Here is a 14,598-nt window from a genome sequence, read left to right on the forward strand (position 1 = left end):
TATTTGTTAGTTTTTCTTATGAAACTATAATTTTTGGTTGCAAAACAAAAACCTTTGCTTTCAAAACGAAAAGCTACGGTTTCAAAACCAAAACCAAAACGTAAAGCTACGAGTTGAGTTTGGACGTAGTGGGCGGGGCATACGCTGCTGAATGAGCCAGGAGTTTCTATTGGTGGGTTCGACTTACGTTACATGCACGCAGAAAGTGAAGCTTCATGTCAACAACACCTCATGTCGTTCTTTAAAAAAAGAGACTCTACCACACTAACAACATGAAAACAAAGTGAAGTGCTAACAGAGCAATATAATGTCAAGTGCGAGAAATTTGCTTTCAAAACATATTTTTTTGTTTGCGTAATAAAGACACAAATCTACCTTCATATTCTTCCTTTTTGTGGGGTTCACCAGAGCTTTGTGTACATTATATAGCCCAAACCTGAATGCTCTGCTATACCAAATTGTGAGAAAACAGAAAATCCAGAAAAAAGTATTTCCTATATTTTAAATACAAAATACATGTATTTTGTTACATTTTCTGGCACCAGTATTTTGTATTCTATTTTAATACATTTATTTGAGGCGTATTTTGTATCAAAACACATTTTGATGTATTTTTGCCCAGCTCTGCCTGTTACCTCTTTAAAAAACTGCATTGAGTATTTATACACAGTCTGAGGTATTTATACTGTGTTCTGTGTCCTGTTTATAAGCGCAGGACCAATTTCTACCAATAGGATGCGTTTGTCATGTTTATGTTTTATGCTATACAAATGTGAAAAATGAATATCATACGGAAAATTAAAACTGGTATGAACCGGTATACCACCCAGCACTAAGACACAGCAATAAACAATGTCGTCAATGGACTTGTTACAAAGTACTGTACATTAATAAACATTAAAATGTCCTTAAATCTGCGTACAACTAAATTATAGTGTTATTTCATGGCTGCAGCTCTACCTCATTTCAAATGTCCAGCAGATGGCAGTCTAGTACAACCTGAAGTTTTCTTCTTTTTTCATATTCCTGTAATGGGATGGTCAAGTAAAGGAAACACCAAAAAATCAAGTTTACAAATAAATACAGATTTTAATTCACACAAAATAGGATGTTTTCATATGGTTGCTGAATATAGGAAATGGGAGATTTACATTTTTCTTAAATTTTTGTATTTCACTATTTATTAAGGGATGCACAGAAAGCACTTTGTGTCCTGATTGCTCTGAGGCCCCGGGGTGAAATGAAATGCTGGGCTCCTGTTCAGGCCCCTATTAAACCCCCAGTGGCTCCCTGTTGCCTTATAGTACATATCCCCACAGCGTAGACTGCAGACAACACACATGATAGGCTTCAGTCTCAGAAACTAACCGGTACATCCATTCTGGAATACTACAGTCACTTTGTATAACTTTCTTTAAACACGAGTGTAGGCTTTAGTGGGATCTATTAGCATACTGTGATACAATATTCATAACTACGTTTTCATGAGTGTATAATGACCTCTAACTAATAATAGTTTTTGTTAGCTCAGAATGAGCCCTTCATATCTATATAGGGAGCTGGTCCTCTTCAGAGTCTGCCGTGTTGCACCACCATATTTCTACAGTAGCCCAGAACGGACAAACCAAACACTGTCTCTAATGAGAGCCTTTAACATTGTCATGTTACCTGAAGGCCACCTACACGCTTGCTAAACTGTGGTAACGTGAGTCACTGAGTGCATAACCACAGTGACTATTACCAGTGTCTGAGTTTTGTTTATCCTAAAGTAGGCGAAGCGATGGGCTCTGAAAGAAACCACTGCATTACTGCGGTTTTGCACTCTGCAGGTCACATTACCAGAGTCTTGGAAAGGGAGGAGTGAGCGGAGGGGTATTCAGTTGGTTGCAATCTGCAACCTCACCGCTAGAGGGCACTAAATGACTTTGGACCTTTTTCATTTTGGGTGATGTTATGCTTACATGGTTGATGCTGCAAAATTAAAAAGTCATTGAAACTAGTTTTGACAAAGGGTACCACAGAGCCTCAAGAATAAGGTAAATATGCAGGAAATGCATCAACACCGCTAACCATGGTCGAGGAAGTGGGCGTAGTTGTTCTTGACGTCCCATTGGTTTGTGGACTGCCGTTTTAAAGCCTTGAGTTCGGGGATTTCGTTGTCACCAAGTTGTTGTTTTTTTGCCGCCAATGAATGGCAGTTGCCATATTTGGAATGCTGAGGAGTGACATAGAGACACCGTATACATCTCTGGTAGCGTCAGTAACCTGTCAATCACAGTATCCCCGCCCTAAAGCATACCGTGCTTTATGGTCTATTATTTGACTCTAAATGGACCATAATTTACTAAATGAACATCATGCTGTATTTAAGAAGACTTGAAACCAGATATTGAGACCATAAACTCATGTTTACAATGTTTATACAATCAGACTTTTTTTTGCAACCAGAGGAGTCGCCCCCTGCTGGTCAGTGGAGAGAATGCAAGTTCTGCAGGGCTTCACTCAGGAGAACCGAGAAAATCACATTTTAAATTAAAAATGTGATTTTGGTGCATATTTCCAAACCAATAATTATTATTGTTATTATTCCATCAATCAATCTATCAAATCTGACCTTAAACTAATTGCCGCCCAATTACCAGTAATCCATATGAGCAGCCAGCTTTGACCGGATGTAAGGCGACTATATTTTAATTTGAAAGGGCCGACCGGAAGCTTTTGACATGAGTTGCGTTGTGCTTGACGCCGCTTAAGTGAACGCTGATGGAAGAAAGCCGCCGCTGAAGGAACGGAGTGGATCTTTTCTAGCAGACAGGACCCTGCTAACTACCACACCGGTGCACTGAGAGGAGCTTTAGTCCACTCTGCTGTTCTTACCGGATAAAGAACACATTTGTGTCCACTGGCTGAGGAGAAGAGCCACAGCACCGCGGCAAACATGTACGTTGGTTCAAATGTTTCTTTTTTCCCTTTCATATCTAACTAGCTGTTACGACACATTGTTTCTCCCGCTAACTTCTCGGGGTTAGAAAGAGTCACCCTCCTCCTTCTGGCTGGGGGCTTCGCATGAACGTTAGTCCGGGACATCTTCTCTAACTGCCTCCGTCTTGCTGCAGTCCCGACCCGGTCCCTGCCGACCGGATGAACCGGCGAGCCAAACCGTGTTTATAAATCTTTGAATTCTGCTGTAACGGTACCAGCTCGAGCTTCAGTCTGTCGGTGTGAATGAAATGTCCGCTAAAGAATCAGTGAGCGGTATCAGCATGGAGCGTCTATTAACACAGTCATGTCAGCCGAAGACACCGCAGTGAGTTGTGAACTCCTTTAATATTTGTCAAAAACAAAAATGTGTCTGTGCACTTTCTGTTCATGTGCGCGTGCATGAGACAGTACCTGCGGTAAAGGACAGTGTCCGTGTTCTCACGACTAAAGCTTATGACCGACTGTGTGCCTGCGTGTGTGTGTGTGTGTGTGTGTGTGTGTGGAGCTGGGGTGTTAAAAAAAGAATTGTTGCATCTTTGAATATTGTAATGAGAGAGAGAGACATGATGAAATAAAAGGTGTGTGTGTGTGTGTGTGTGTGTGTGTGGACCATTTGAGTAGAGTTGGGGTAAACTATAGTATTACTGAATAAAGTCATTGGTAGTTGTTATGTAAAATATGTTAGTTAACATGTGACATTTTATTCCGTTGAAATGTTCGATTGTAACTTTTCAAACTAATTAGGGCAAAACATTTTTTATTTTAGAACAAATACTTCGATATCTATATTGAGACGCTATTTTTGGACTATTCATGGACTATTAGTGCTCTCACTAAATATTTATATTTAGTGTGGTAAGAAAATGACATCACTTTAACTTAAATAACGAACAACAGTTATGCCATGTTACTGCATCCAAAATCTAAGACAATATCTAGTCTCATGTCAATATATCCATCTGATATTGATATATTGACAAGCCCTTGGAACAATACAAAATCGAATAAATTAAAAATAAATTCTATTGGGTCAAATTTATGTAAAAAGAACCATATTTAAAATATTTAACACGTGTCCCTGTCTGTAAAAAACTACTCATTCATTAATATGAATTGATAGCCTATATGTACTCCTCCATCAAAGGAATGGAATACAAAAACATGTGACTCAAACTTTGAAATGAAATAATAAAAAAAAAAAAACTACAGGAAATATAATAACCTTCTGAATAAACATCAAAGAACAAAGCTTGGCTTTTCATTTTCAATCTCCTGTGTCTTTAATCAAATCTGGAATGTGACTTGAAGTCTGACCTCATAAGACCAGTGAGAGCTGGTTTACATACATCAGATGATGTTCTGTGTTTGTAGGGTTATGAAAAACAGGAATCACCATAAAACATCCCCAGTTGATTACTGACATTAAGACAATTGTTTTTGAAAATGTTTTGTTTAAATATGCATGTGAAGCATTATCTTATTACACACAGAATATAGAGAGGAGTGAAAGTGTAAAGTTTGGTGTATGTAAGAGCTACTGAAGTGGAGATTTATCATCAGTCTGAGAACAAACTCACTGAGAGAAAACAGCCCAACATCATTTCATTAAAAGGACTGTCTCAACAAAGTCACCACCTTTTTTAAACCATGGCTTTTTAAAATAAATCTGTTTCCAGCTTCTCAAACATGAGAATTTGATGCTTTTTATGTTTCAAATCATTGTAAATGGCATATTTTTGATTGTTGGTTCGTTAGAATAAACAATTAAACAATTCATCACTTTATACATACATAAACCATCATTTTTTTAAAATTAATCATTAGTGATTAAATGATAATGAAAATAACTCAGCAGCTCCCCCATCTTGTTATGACATCTGACAGGCTGTCTGTCTCCAGATGTGAGTGACAGCATTCTTGGCATATCTTTGAAATGCATCACATACTGTAGTAGTTCTCTGACACACACTCACACACACACACACACACACACACACACACACAGTCCTGTTTGATTGTGTTTGTGATAGGTGAGAAAAACAAAGTGTGGGAACGCTGCCTCTGCGTGGTTCTCCAGAGCCCGGTGAACAGTAGGACCTTTGTGCCGGAGCAGGGCTCTCGCTGTCAGAGGACCTAATTCAGCTAATGATCAGGACAGAGCTAACAAGCTGCATGAAACCGATACAGAGCAGAGGGCAGACACTGTACGCACTCATCGGATCCCCAATCATTCAACGTCCATGATGCCAGATGGATTGTCGTCTTCTACCTTATCTGTGTACTTGTGCTTTAACGTTTTCGTGGCTTTTTTGGCTGTAATGCAGTGAAATGGATGGATGGACAAATCTGGAAAATGTTCGGCAAGATGATAATAATTCAAGGTTCAAGGATTCAAGGATCTTTTATTGTCATTATGCAACAAGGGGGTGCACAACCATATGCAGTTGTAGCCCATTTTCAACAAACAAAATCAAACCAGCTTTACATTCCTGTAGAGCATCTTTTTAATTTTCATCAAAAGGAATGTAAACAGCAGCAACAGAATCAATGGTGGCAGCAGGCTGACCCAGACTTCCCTCTCCCCCGCAACATTTTCCAGCTCATACTGGGGGATCTCGAGGCGTTCCTAGGCCAGCTGGGAGATATAATCACTCCAGCGTGTTCTGGGTCTTGCCCGGGGTCTCCTCCCAGTTGGGCATGCCCTGAAAACCTCCAGTTGGAGGTACCTGGGAGGCATCCTGATTAGATGCCCGAACCACCTCAGCTGACTCCTTTAGACGCGAAGGAGTAGCGGCTCAACTCCAAGTTCCCTCCTGATGTCCAAGCTCCTTACCCTATCTCTAAGGCTGAGCCCGGCCACCCTACGGAGGAAACCCATTTTGGCCGCTTGTAGCTGTGATCTTGTCCTTTCGGTCTTGACCCAGAGTTCGTGACCATAGGTGAGGGTAGGAACGTAGACTGACCAGTAAATTGAGAGCTTCGCCTTCCGGCTCAGCTCCCTCTTCACCAAGACGGTCCGGTGCAGCGCCTGCTTTACTGCTGCAGCTGCACCGATCCTCCTGTCGATCTCCCGCTCCATCTTACCCTCACTCGTGAACAAGACCCTGAGATACTTGAACTCCTTCGCTTGAGGTAGGCACTCGGTCCCCACATGGAGGGAGCAATCCACCGGTTTCCGGCAGAGAACCATGCCCTCAGATTTGGAGGTGCTAACTCTCATCACATCTCTTACTTCACACTCGGCTGCAAACCTCCCCAGTGAATGCTGGCGTTCACGATCTGAGGAGGCCAACAGGACCACATCATCTGCAGCCTAGATACCCACCGGGAACGTGCCCGACTTATTGCCGAGAATGCGGACATAGTTCCTACTGCAGTCGTACAGAGACTGGATGGCCCGTTGTAACGGGTCCGGCACCCCATACTCCCGCAGCACCCCCCACAAGAACCCCTGAGGGACCCGGTCGAAAGCCTTCTCCAAGTCCACAAAGCACATATAAACTGGTGTGGTAAACTCCCAGAATCCCTCCAGTAGTCTTGCGAAAGGAAAGAGCTGGTCCACTGTTCCACGGCCGGGACGGAATCCGCACTGTTCCTCTTGAATCCGCGGTTAGACAAACGATCAGAGCCTCCTTTCCAGCACCCTGGCATAGGCCTTCCCCGGGAGGCTGAGTAGTGTGATACCCCGGTAATTTGAGCACACTCTCCGGTCGTCGAGGCGTGTCAACCTAGCCAGCGCCTTCAGCATCTCAGGGCGGATCTCATCCACCCCCGGCGCCTTGCCACCAAGGAGCTTTTTGACTACCTTAGCGGCCGATTTAGGAGTTCCTCAAAGTGCTCTTTCCACCGCCTGACGATATCCCTCGTCCGGGTCAGCAGTCCCCCCCGCCCCCTTCCCGCTGAGAACAGCTTGGGGTAGGCCCTGCTTTCCCTTCCTGAGCCGTCGGATGGTTTGCCAGAACCTCCTTGAGGACAACCGAAAGTCCTTCTTTATGGTCTCCCCGAACTCCTCCCATGCCCGAGTTTTAGCATCCGCGACCACCGCAGCTGCAGCCCTTCTGGCTTGGCGGTACCTCTCAGCTGCTTCAGGAGACCCCTGAGCCAACAAGGCCCTAAAGGCCTCCATCTTCAGCTAAATGTTAATGTGGGGAGTGTAAACACTGTTAACATACAGAGTGTAGACAATGTTAATGTACAGTGTAGACATTAGGGCTGTGAAGGAGGGTCCCCTGCAGTGATGATGGTTGGCTCAATACGGTTACAATGCCATGAATCATCAAAAATAAATTGCAAGAGATTATAAACAGACGAACAAGCAGACATTTTAAACTATTTACATTTGTACACCCTCTACATACACCCTTTCCTCTTTTCTCTGTGTTCAGAAGCCTGCTGTTCAGTCCAAGTTCCACTAAGTTTTTGTCACATGACCGTGAAACACAGAATCTGAATAGTGGAAAATGTGTGTTTTTTTTAGGGGTGTAATGGTTCACAAAATTCTCACAAAGTTCGGTTCAATACGATATAGTGGTGCCACGGTTCGCTACGTTTTCAATACAGCAAAAAAACAGAAATGCCAAACCCTCGCTGGTGAGACTGAAGAAAGTGGCTCTTCATCTCCATTCAGTAGTGAAGTAATGTGTTGTTACAGTGAGGTAGCTTTGTGTCTGAAGAACGTGGCTCATCATCTCCATTCAGTAGTGAGGTAACGTGTCCTTACAGTCAGGTAGCTTTGTGTCTGAAGAGCATGGCTCTTCATCTCCATTCAGTAGTGAGGTAATGTGTCCTTACAGTCAGGTAGCTTTGTGTCTGAAGAACGTGGCTCATCATCTCCATTCAGTAGTGAGGTAACGTGTCCTTACAGTCAGGTAGCTTTGTGTCTGAAGAACGTGGCTCATCATCTCCATTCAGTAGTGAGGTAATGTGTCCTTACAGTCAGGTAGCTTTGTGTAGTCCGTGACGTCCGGCCGTCTGTTGTCAGAGGAACAGTGGGAGCTTCGGACATTGGATTCTCTGTTTGGGCTTTTGTTTTCTTTTACAAAGCAGGAATTATGGTCTGGAGAAATGGGCTCATGAAGGAGTAGTGTCACGGGGCTCAATAGCATTAATTAAGCATGTTAGTACAGCCTGGTTTATCATTCCAGAGTAGGTCTCATATCCACGGCTATAAATATACCTTTAGCCCTGTTTGAATCAGCAGGGAACAGCTACCTAAACGCTGCGGGGAGAGTTTGTAGCATGTGTGCTGCTGTTGGTTTTCCTGTTAAGCTAGTTTAGTCTAGCGTTTATGAAGGAAAATCACTGTCAAAATCCGCGCAAATGAGATCCACTCGTGCGTGGGTAGAGGTCCAATCAAACAGCCGCACATGTATTTTACTTTGGCGAGCGCTTTCAGATCCCTCCGCGCAGAAAATCTCTGCAGCCTGCGAGGAGAAAACCATGCTTTGAGCGCGAGCACGTCCCCTAGCACGTGACTACTATCACTGCTCTTCTGCTCGCAAAACTTTCCCCTGCTCGCTCGCAAGTAGATTTTGTTTTTGACACTAAGTTGGCGGACCCAGTCACCATTGTATCTCTAGATTTAATTGGTTATCCTCGTCTTTAGATTGGCTGGATATCACTCTGACACAGATGGTACAAAGGTGTCTTTTAATCCACCACTAACACAACTCCACTACATCTCAGCGGTAAATGTTCTACATTTGTCTGACAGGTTTTGTAAACTTTTCAGACTGTGGAGGCTGATGAAATACAAAGTATGTTAATGGCGTTTTGAAATACAATAATTCAAAATTATTTTATCGCGCATTAACGCAGTTTTTTTATTATTATTAAGCAGACATTTTTAACACAAGAACCGGGCAGCAAGTGTGTGTGTGTGGCGTCCTAAGTCCCTCCTGTACAGCTTCTCATCACCCTCTATGTACCAACGTACATTTATAACAAATACCACACATATTACACTGTAATCAACGTTGCATATGTGTCTGACCAAAATACCAAAAAAGCAAAAAAGAAATGATTCATTTAAATATTTTTTTTAGAGTTTTTAAATTTGTTTTGTTTGGAATATGTATAATAAGCATATCATTTAGTTATCGCTACTGAGAATTTAACAAACATAAAAACATGACGTAGATAGGTTTGCAGTTTTCAAGGTGTATATTTCAAATTGCATCTATTACACACATGAAAATAAAGTTGTGAACACCAGCTGAATATCTATTATCAGAATCATAACTGTATTTTAACTGCTACTGTGTAAAGGAATACTGCTGTTAAAAAGCACCTTATTTGTTTAAAGTGTTTGCAAACCAAATGTTATTGCACTTTACTTCATATAGCAGTACTTTTAAAATAAAAGTGCGCAATACACTACTTTTGAATTAATTATTGAATTTTGCACATAACAATGCGATTAATTGCGATTCAAAATTGTAACTAGCATTATTCAAATGTATTGTTCGGTTCGTAATGTGTCCCGAAACGTGAGCCTCTTACTGAACGGTTGAATACGAATACGTGTATTGTTACACCCCTAGTGGTTTTGGTTACATTTTAAATGACACATGTAGAATAAATTGATTTTGTTGAAATATCACAACTTTATGCTTTGATTTGGTTGCCTTTCCTGACGGGAGCGTTCAAGGACATGTGTTCAAGGACCAACAATATTGTCTGTTTTTTTAGAATCTGGCTATGATAAACGGTGTAATTATGGTATTTAAAAAACAAAGAGAACCAAGAGGATGTGATACATTGAGATGCATCGAGAATTGTCGTTTCTTCCGATGTGTTGGAATGTGAATCGTACGGAATCATGAGACCAGTGAAGATTCACACCTGGTATCCAAGTTGGAGTGTTGCAACACTCTGACACATTGGCACTGTGCTGGTACTCTGATGTGTCTCGTTTGGTAAATTGGTGACGTCACCGTCATTAACATTGCATTGGTGCATCTCAAACGTAGCAGGCTAGCAGCAGCTTCTATAGCTGCTCCTTCATTTATGAAATTGGTGGTTGATGTTGGGAACTGTCAAGAAAGACGATGCAATATTTGGGATTATATTACAGTATATAATGATGCAAGAGCATTTGGTAACCATGGTAACGCATACTTGTATCAGCACCAGAGTGCAGAGAGTTTTCTTCCATTATAAATAGTCATTCTTCGTTGTATGTTTTTCTTTCACTATTTGTGGTCCTCTTCCATCTAAAATATGGAAGAAAAGCGTATTGTTGCCGTTCGTCAGTTCCAGGGTGCTGTTCAACGACACAACTACACCAACGAGCGATGGAGCTACACGATGTATTTGGACACGCTGGACCGCTTTGTAGCTTTGTCGACCGCAGTGTGAACACAGAATACCTTGCTGCGTTTAAAGCGCCGTTACCACGTGTGTGTGTGTGTGTGTGTGTGTGTGTGTGTGTGTGTGTGTGTGTGTGTGTGTGTGTGTGAGTTCATGTTCATGATGGTTAAGAAAAGAGTGAAGCACCACAGACAGAGCAGCAGACTGAAGCCTGTGTTCATGTACATGTGTTGGCCCACGATAAACCAGCTCTGAGGCCCCAAAAGTAACCTGACAAGGTTTACCCAGCGTGCATTCTGTTTTCTGGACAGCCTTAGAATTCTGTCCCTCTCGCTGTCTTCTCTCTCTCTCTCTCTCTCTCTCTCTCACACACATACACACACACACACACACACACACACACACACACACACATGCTCCTTTGAAGTTAATGGCTTCCTCTGGTGGAGTAGACTTCCTTGAAGAACTGGACAAACAGCCAATTAACACACACAAACATGGACATAGAAACACTTATATAGACACACACACACACACACACACACACACACACACATGCACACACACACGTGCCAGTCTGGACTATTAAAGTTATAATGACTTTGACTCTTCAGACAGACCATGCTGTGAAGCTGAACATTCTCTACACTTATGTTACGATTGACCAAGCAGCCATCAGGTCTAAAGCTGCTCCATAACTCTGTAGAGTATGACAAGAATGTCCTGGAAGATCTACATTTTGAAATATGCAGTGAAATATAGTATTTCTAATGTTTAGCACATCAGGGAATATTAAAATAATCTCCTCATTAACCTGAGCGTGCAGCAGCCTCTATGGGATGCAGGAGGGTAAAAAGTGTGACCTGTGTGTTTGAAGGATGTCGTCGGCTGTAAATCATCCAAACTGTGCTGCTCTCCGAGCCACAGAACTCTTCTCCTCATTCAGACTGTTGGCTTTCCAGATGATATGCAGATTTTTGTAAATGAAAGCGATCATGCTTTGGATTTTGTTTTGGGAGGTGTTGTTGTTGAAGCCTCTAGGCATTATTATTACTGTTTAAACTGGAGATAGTTCATAATCATACAGTAATAAAGAGGGCCCAAATCTTTGCTCATGGGGGAATGTTGGGTCCCTGTAAATTAAAGCGTATTGTCTAGAGCTGATCTATATGAAATCACTTCTGTTGTGATTTCACGACTTATGAAAATGGACTTGACCTGTCGGGTAACATAAAGAAAGAATGTTTCAACTGCACTGGTCAATTTACAGATTTTGTTCTATTTTTGCTTCCATAACGCGTCTTCTTTCAGACTAGTGGAAAGAAAACATTTATTTTACTACTTGGTCTATTTACAGAAAACTTGTAATACAAAAACTAATGTAAGTAAAAGTCTTAATGTAAGTAAATAACTGGTGATATCTATTAGTTTTTGACTCTATTCTCCTGTAGCGTCTTCAAAATGTCTGTAATTAACTAAACATGTCTTTAGAGGACGTTTTCTCTCAATGAGTTTGTTCTCAGACTGATGATAAATCTCCACTTCAGTAGCTCTTACATACACCAAACTCTCACTCCTCTCTATATTCTACAGAGGTTTGTTCATATAGAAGTCATAGTCTGATTTATACACATTTTATTACTAAAATCGTGGGAAAAAAATTGTTTTTTTTTTAATGCCTGTTGGCAATATTTTCAGATTTATGGAGTGATACAAAGATATCTCTGGAAACACTTTTGACTCTAATATGTCGACAAAAGGAAAGAACCTGACTTTATCTAATGCTCACATTTCAGTTCTGCTAGATAATACCTCATTTATATATTTAAACATAATTATTCAGAAAACTTTGAACAGAAACAATAACTAGTGTAATAATGGACTGGGGACATTTCATGGTTATATCTATTAGTCACATGTTTCAACGTTCAGAAGGCTGACTAATATTACGTTGGAACTTTAAGATATTCTCTACAGCATTCAGACTTCTGATCACATTGATCGTGTAATTAGCAGCAGCTTTGATAGCAGTGGGGTGAAATATGAACTATTGTTGTGTGTGGTCAACAAAACCATTAGAGTAGTCATCAGCCGTTAAGCACACATGGGTGGGACCTTAAGAACACACTGTTGTTATCCAACCTCAGCCTAACACAGGTTGTGCTGCTAATCACAGAGCCGTCGCAGTAATCATATACTGCAGGGACTGAAAGAGCTGCCACTCTGCTGACCTCCACAACTAAGTGTTATGTTCAGCACTGCTCACTCCTTGTGCTGCTGGTTATCAGTGTCGCCCAGAGCAGACTGCCTGAAGTGTAGAGCAGGAAAAGCCCGCTCATCTTCTTCCTCACTCCCTTTGCCCTGCACTGATCCAGGAACGTTTCTTGAACCTGATGAGTTTGTCACAGTGGTTGTCTCTCCTCTCTGCCTCTGGTGGTGTCTGCACATGCAGATGGTTCAGGTGAAAGAGATTATTTAAGGATTACTGGCCTTCTGCCTGTTGGACCAGAGTCATGGCAACAGACAGGTTGGGAAAGACACTCGCCGTTGACATGAATCCTTATGCAACGAAGACGCAACCCTGTCCAACCCTTGTGGTGCGTGTGTCCTATGGTTTGTAAAGTGATGGATTGTCAGGATGTATCCCAAGAAATCAAATGTTTGTTTGAACTCCACAGCACACTACAGTGTATTCTACCTGCTCTGTGCTCTTACATGTGAGGGATTGGTCGGATGACGTCATGCTGAAGCGGAGCTGCCACCAACTGTGGTCTGTTTGCTTCAGCGTCTTTCAGGGTTGTAAATACTATAAGCAGTGGAGGTGAGCTGGTCCTGGACGGGTGAGTCTGTTGCTCCCTCTGGAAGAAGGTGGTGGTGACAAAGAGCGTACATTGCAAAGCAAACAGGGCAGCACTGAGTCACAGAGCTGCAGAGGTGGACTGAAGAGGTATCACTCTGACTCAAGTTCTAAAGATCTTAAAGACACTTATTTCTGTGCCCACAGAGGCCTTTTCCTGGTCCTACTTTTAAAAACTTAACTAGAGACAACAGAGATGTTCCCTAACCTGAAACCATTCAGATACCTGAACTTGTGTATCAACCGATGCCGTTCCAAAACCAGAGTGGGTGTATATATTTATATGTGTATATATATATATATATATATATGTATGCATGTATGTATATATGTATATATGTGTGTGTGTGTGTGTGTGTGTGTGTGTGTGTGTGTGTGTGTGTGTGTGTGCGTGTGTATATATATATATACACATGTACAGTATACATATATGTGTATACAGTATATACACATGAACACATTGTGATGGCATTGTAATTTACCTTTACCTATGAATCATATTTACTAAAACCTGCATACCAGAACTCATCCACAGTCCTGTTGGGGCATTGACATGCAGAAGTTGTGTGTTTGTCGTAGCAGAAACACACAACTGTTGTTGCTCCAGCTGCTGTGTTAACAGTGTGTTTACTCACTGCTGCTGCTGCTCACAGTTTAAATCATGAATATATTTTAACTTCAGTCTAATCAACGGCTAGAATCACACTCACACTAACGGTACGTCCCCAAGCATGTAGATGAACCGCTGTGATACTACATGGTGGTCCAAACTGTGTTGATAATAATAACATTCAGGCTTCTAGCATGTTAGACTGTGGTCTTACATTTTGGAACCCAGTGTCAACGGTTATCTCAGTCCTGGTCTGAGACCATCAATGCAGCCTCTGGTCTGGGTGTCTGTGTACCTGCCCGTGCAGCAGCTTAACCTCTCCTGAAGGGTTAACCCAATGACACAGTTTCCCTGCGTGCACATCCTGCTCAGCGGCCCAAGTCACAGACCCAGGACCAGTCAGCAGCTCTCTCCAATGCACAAACAACCTCGTGACCTCAGAGACATCCATGTTCAGATTGTTGAGATTCTGATTCAGGTGATAAAATTAAATTGTAAATTTAGGGACATAAAACAACGTTCAACACAATCTAGAAACATGTCGGTCTTTTTTTTTAACATTATTCTAACACAAGTATTTCACTGTGGCTGTGTGAGAACCATATTAGACTGGCTACAAACTAGTAATTAGCCCGCTGCACTCAAGTGACAGTTAAGCTGCTTATTGGCCAGCTGGAGATTAACCAGAAAGTCCCCACTTCACAGGGGTCCACACACACACACACACACACACACACACACACACACACACACACACACACAGAACCAGTCATGGGATGCTTAGTGAAGAACAGTCTGTCAGCTCAGTACCAGGCTCATTGTACTTCAGCAGAACGTA

At 41.9% G+C, this 14,598-nt stretch overlaps 1 protein-coding gene across 1 annotated transcript in view; it reads left to right on the plus strand.

The window, feature by feature from the left end:
* Positions 1–2,772: 2,772 nt before the first annotated feature.
* LOC137881197 (rho family-interacting cell polarization regulator 1-like) overlaps positions 2,773–14,598 on the plus strand; it is a 69,038-nt gene continuing 57,212 nt past the window's right edge. The window contains exon 1 of the mRNA XM_068723002.1: positions 2,773–2,940. The gene's annotated coding sequence lies outside the window, so the exon portion shown is untranslated. The remainder of the gene's footprint in view (positions 2,941–14,598) is intronic.

The sequence above is a fragment of the Cebidichthys violaceus genome, unplaced genomic scaffold (assembly GCF_023349555.1).
Source record: "Cebidichthys violaceus isolate CVI_PGR_0920_01 unplaced genomic scaffold, fCebVio1.0.p SCAF_3, whole genome shotgun sequence".
NCBI lineage: Eukaryota > Metazoa > Chordata > Actinopteri > Perciformes > Stichaeidae > Cebidichthys > Cebidichthys violaceus.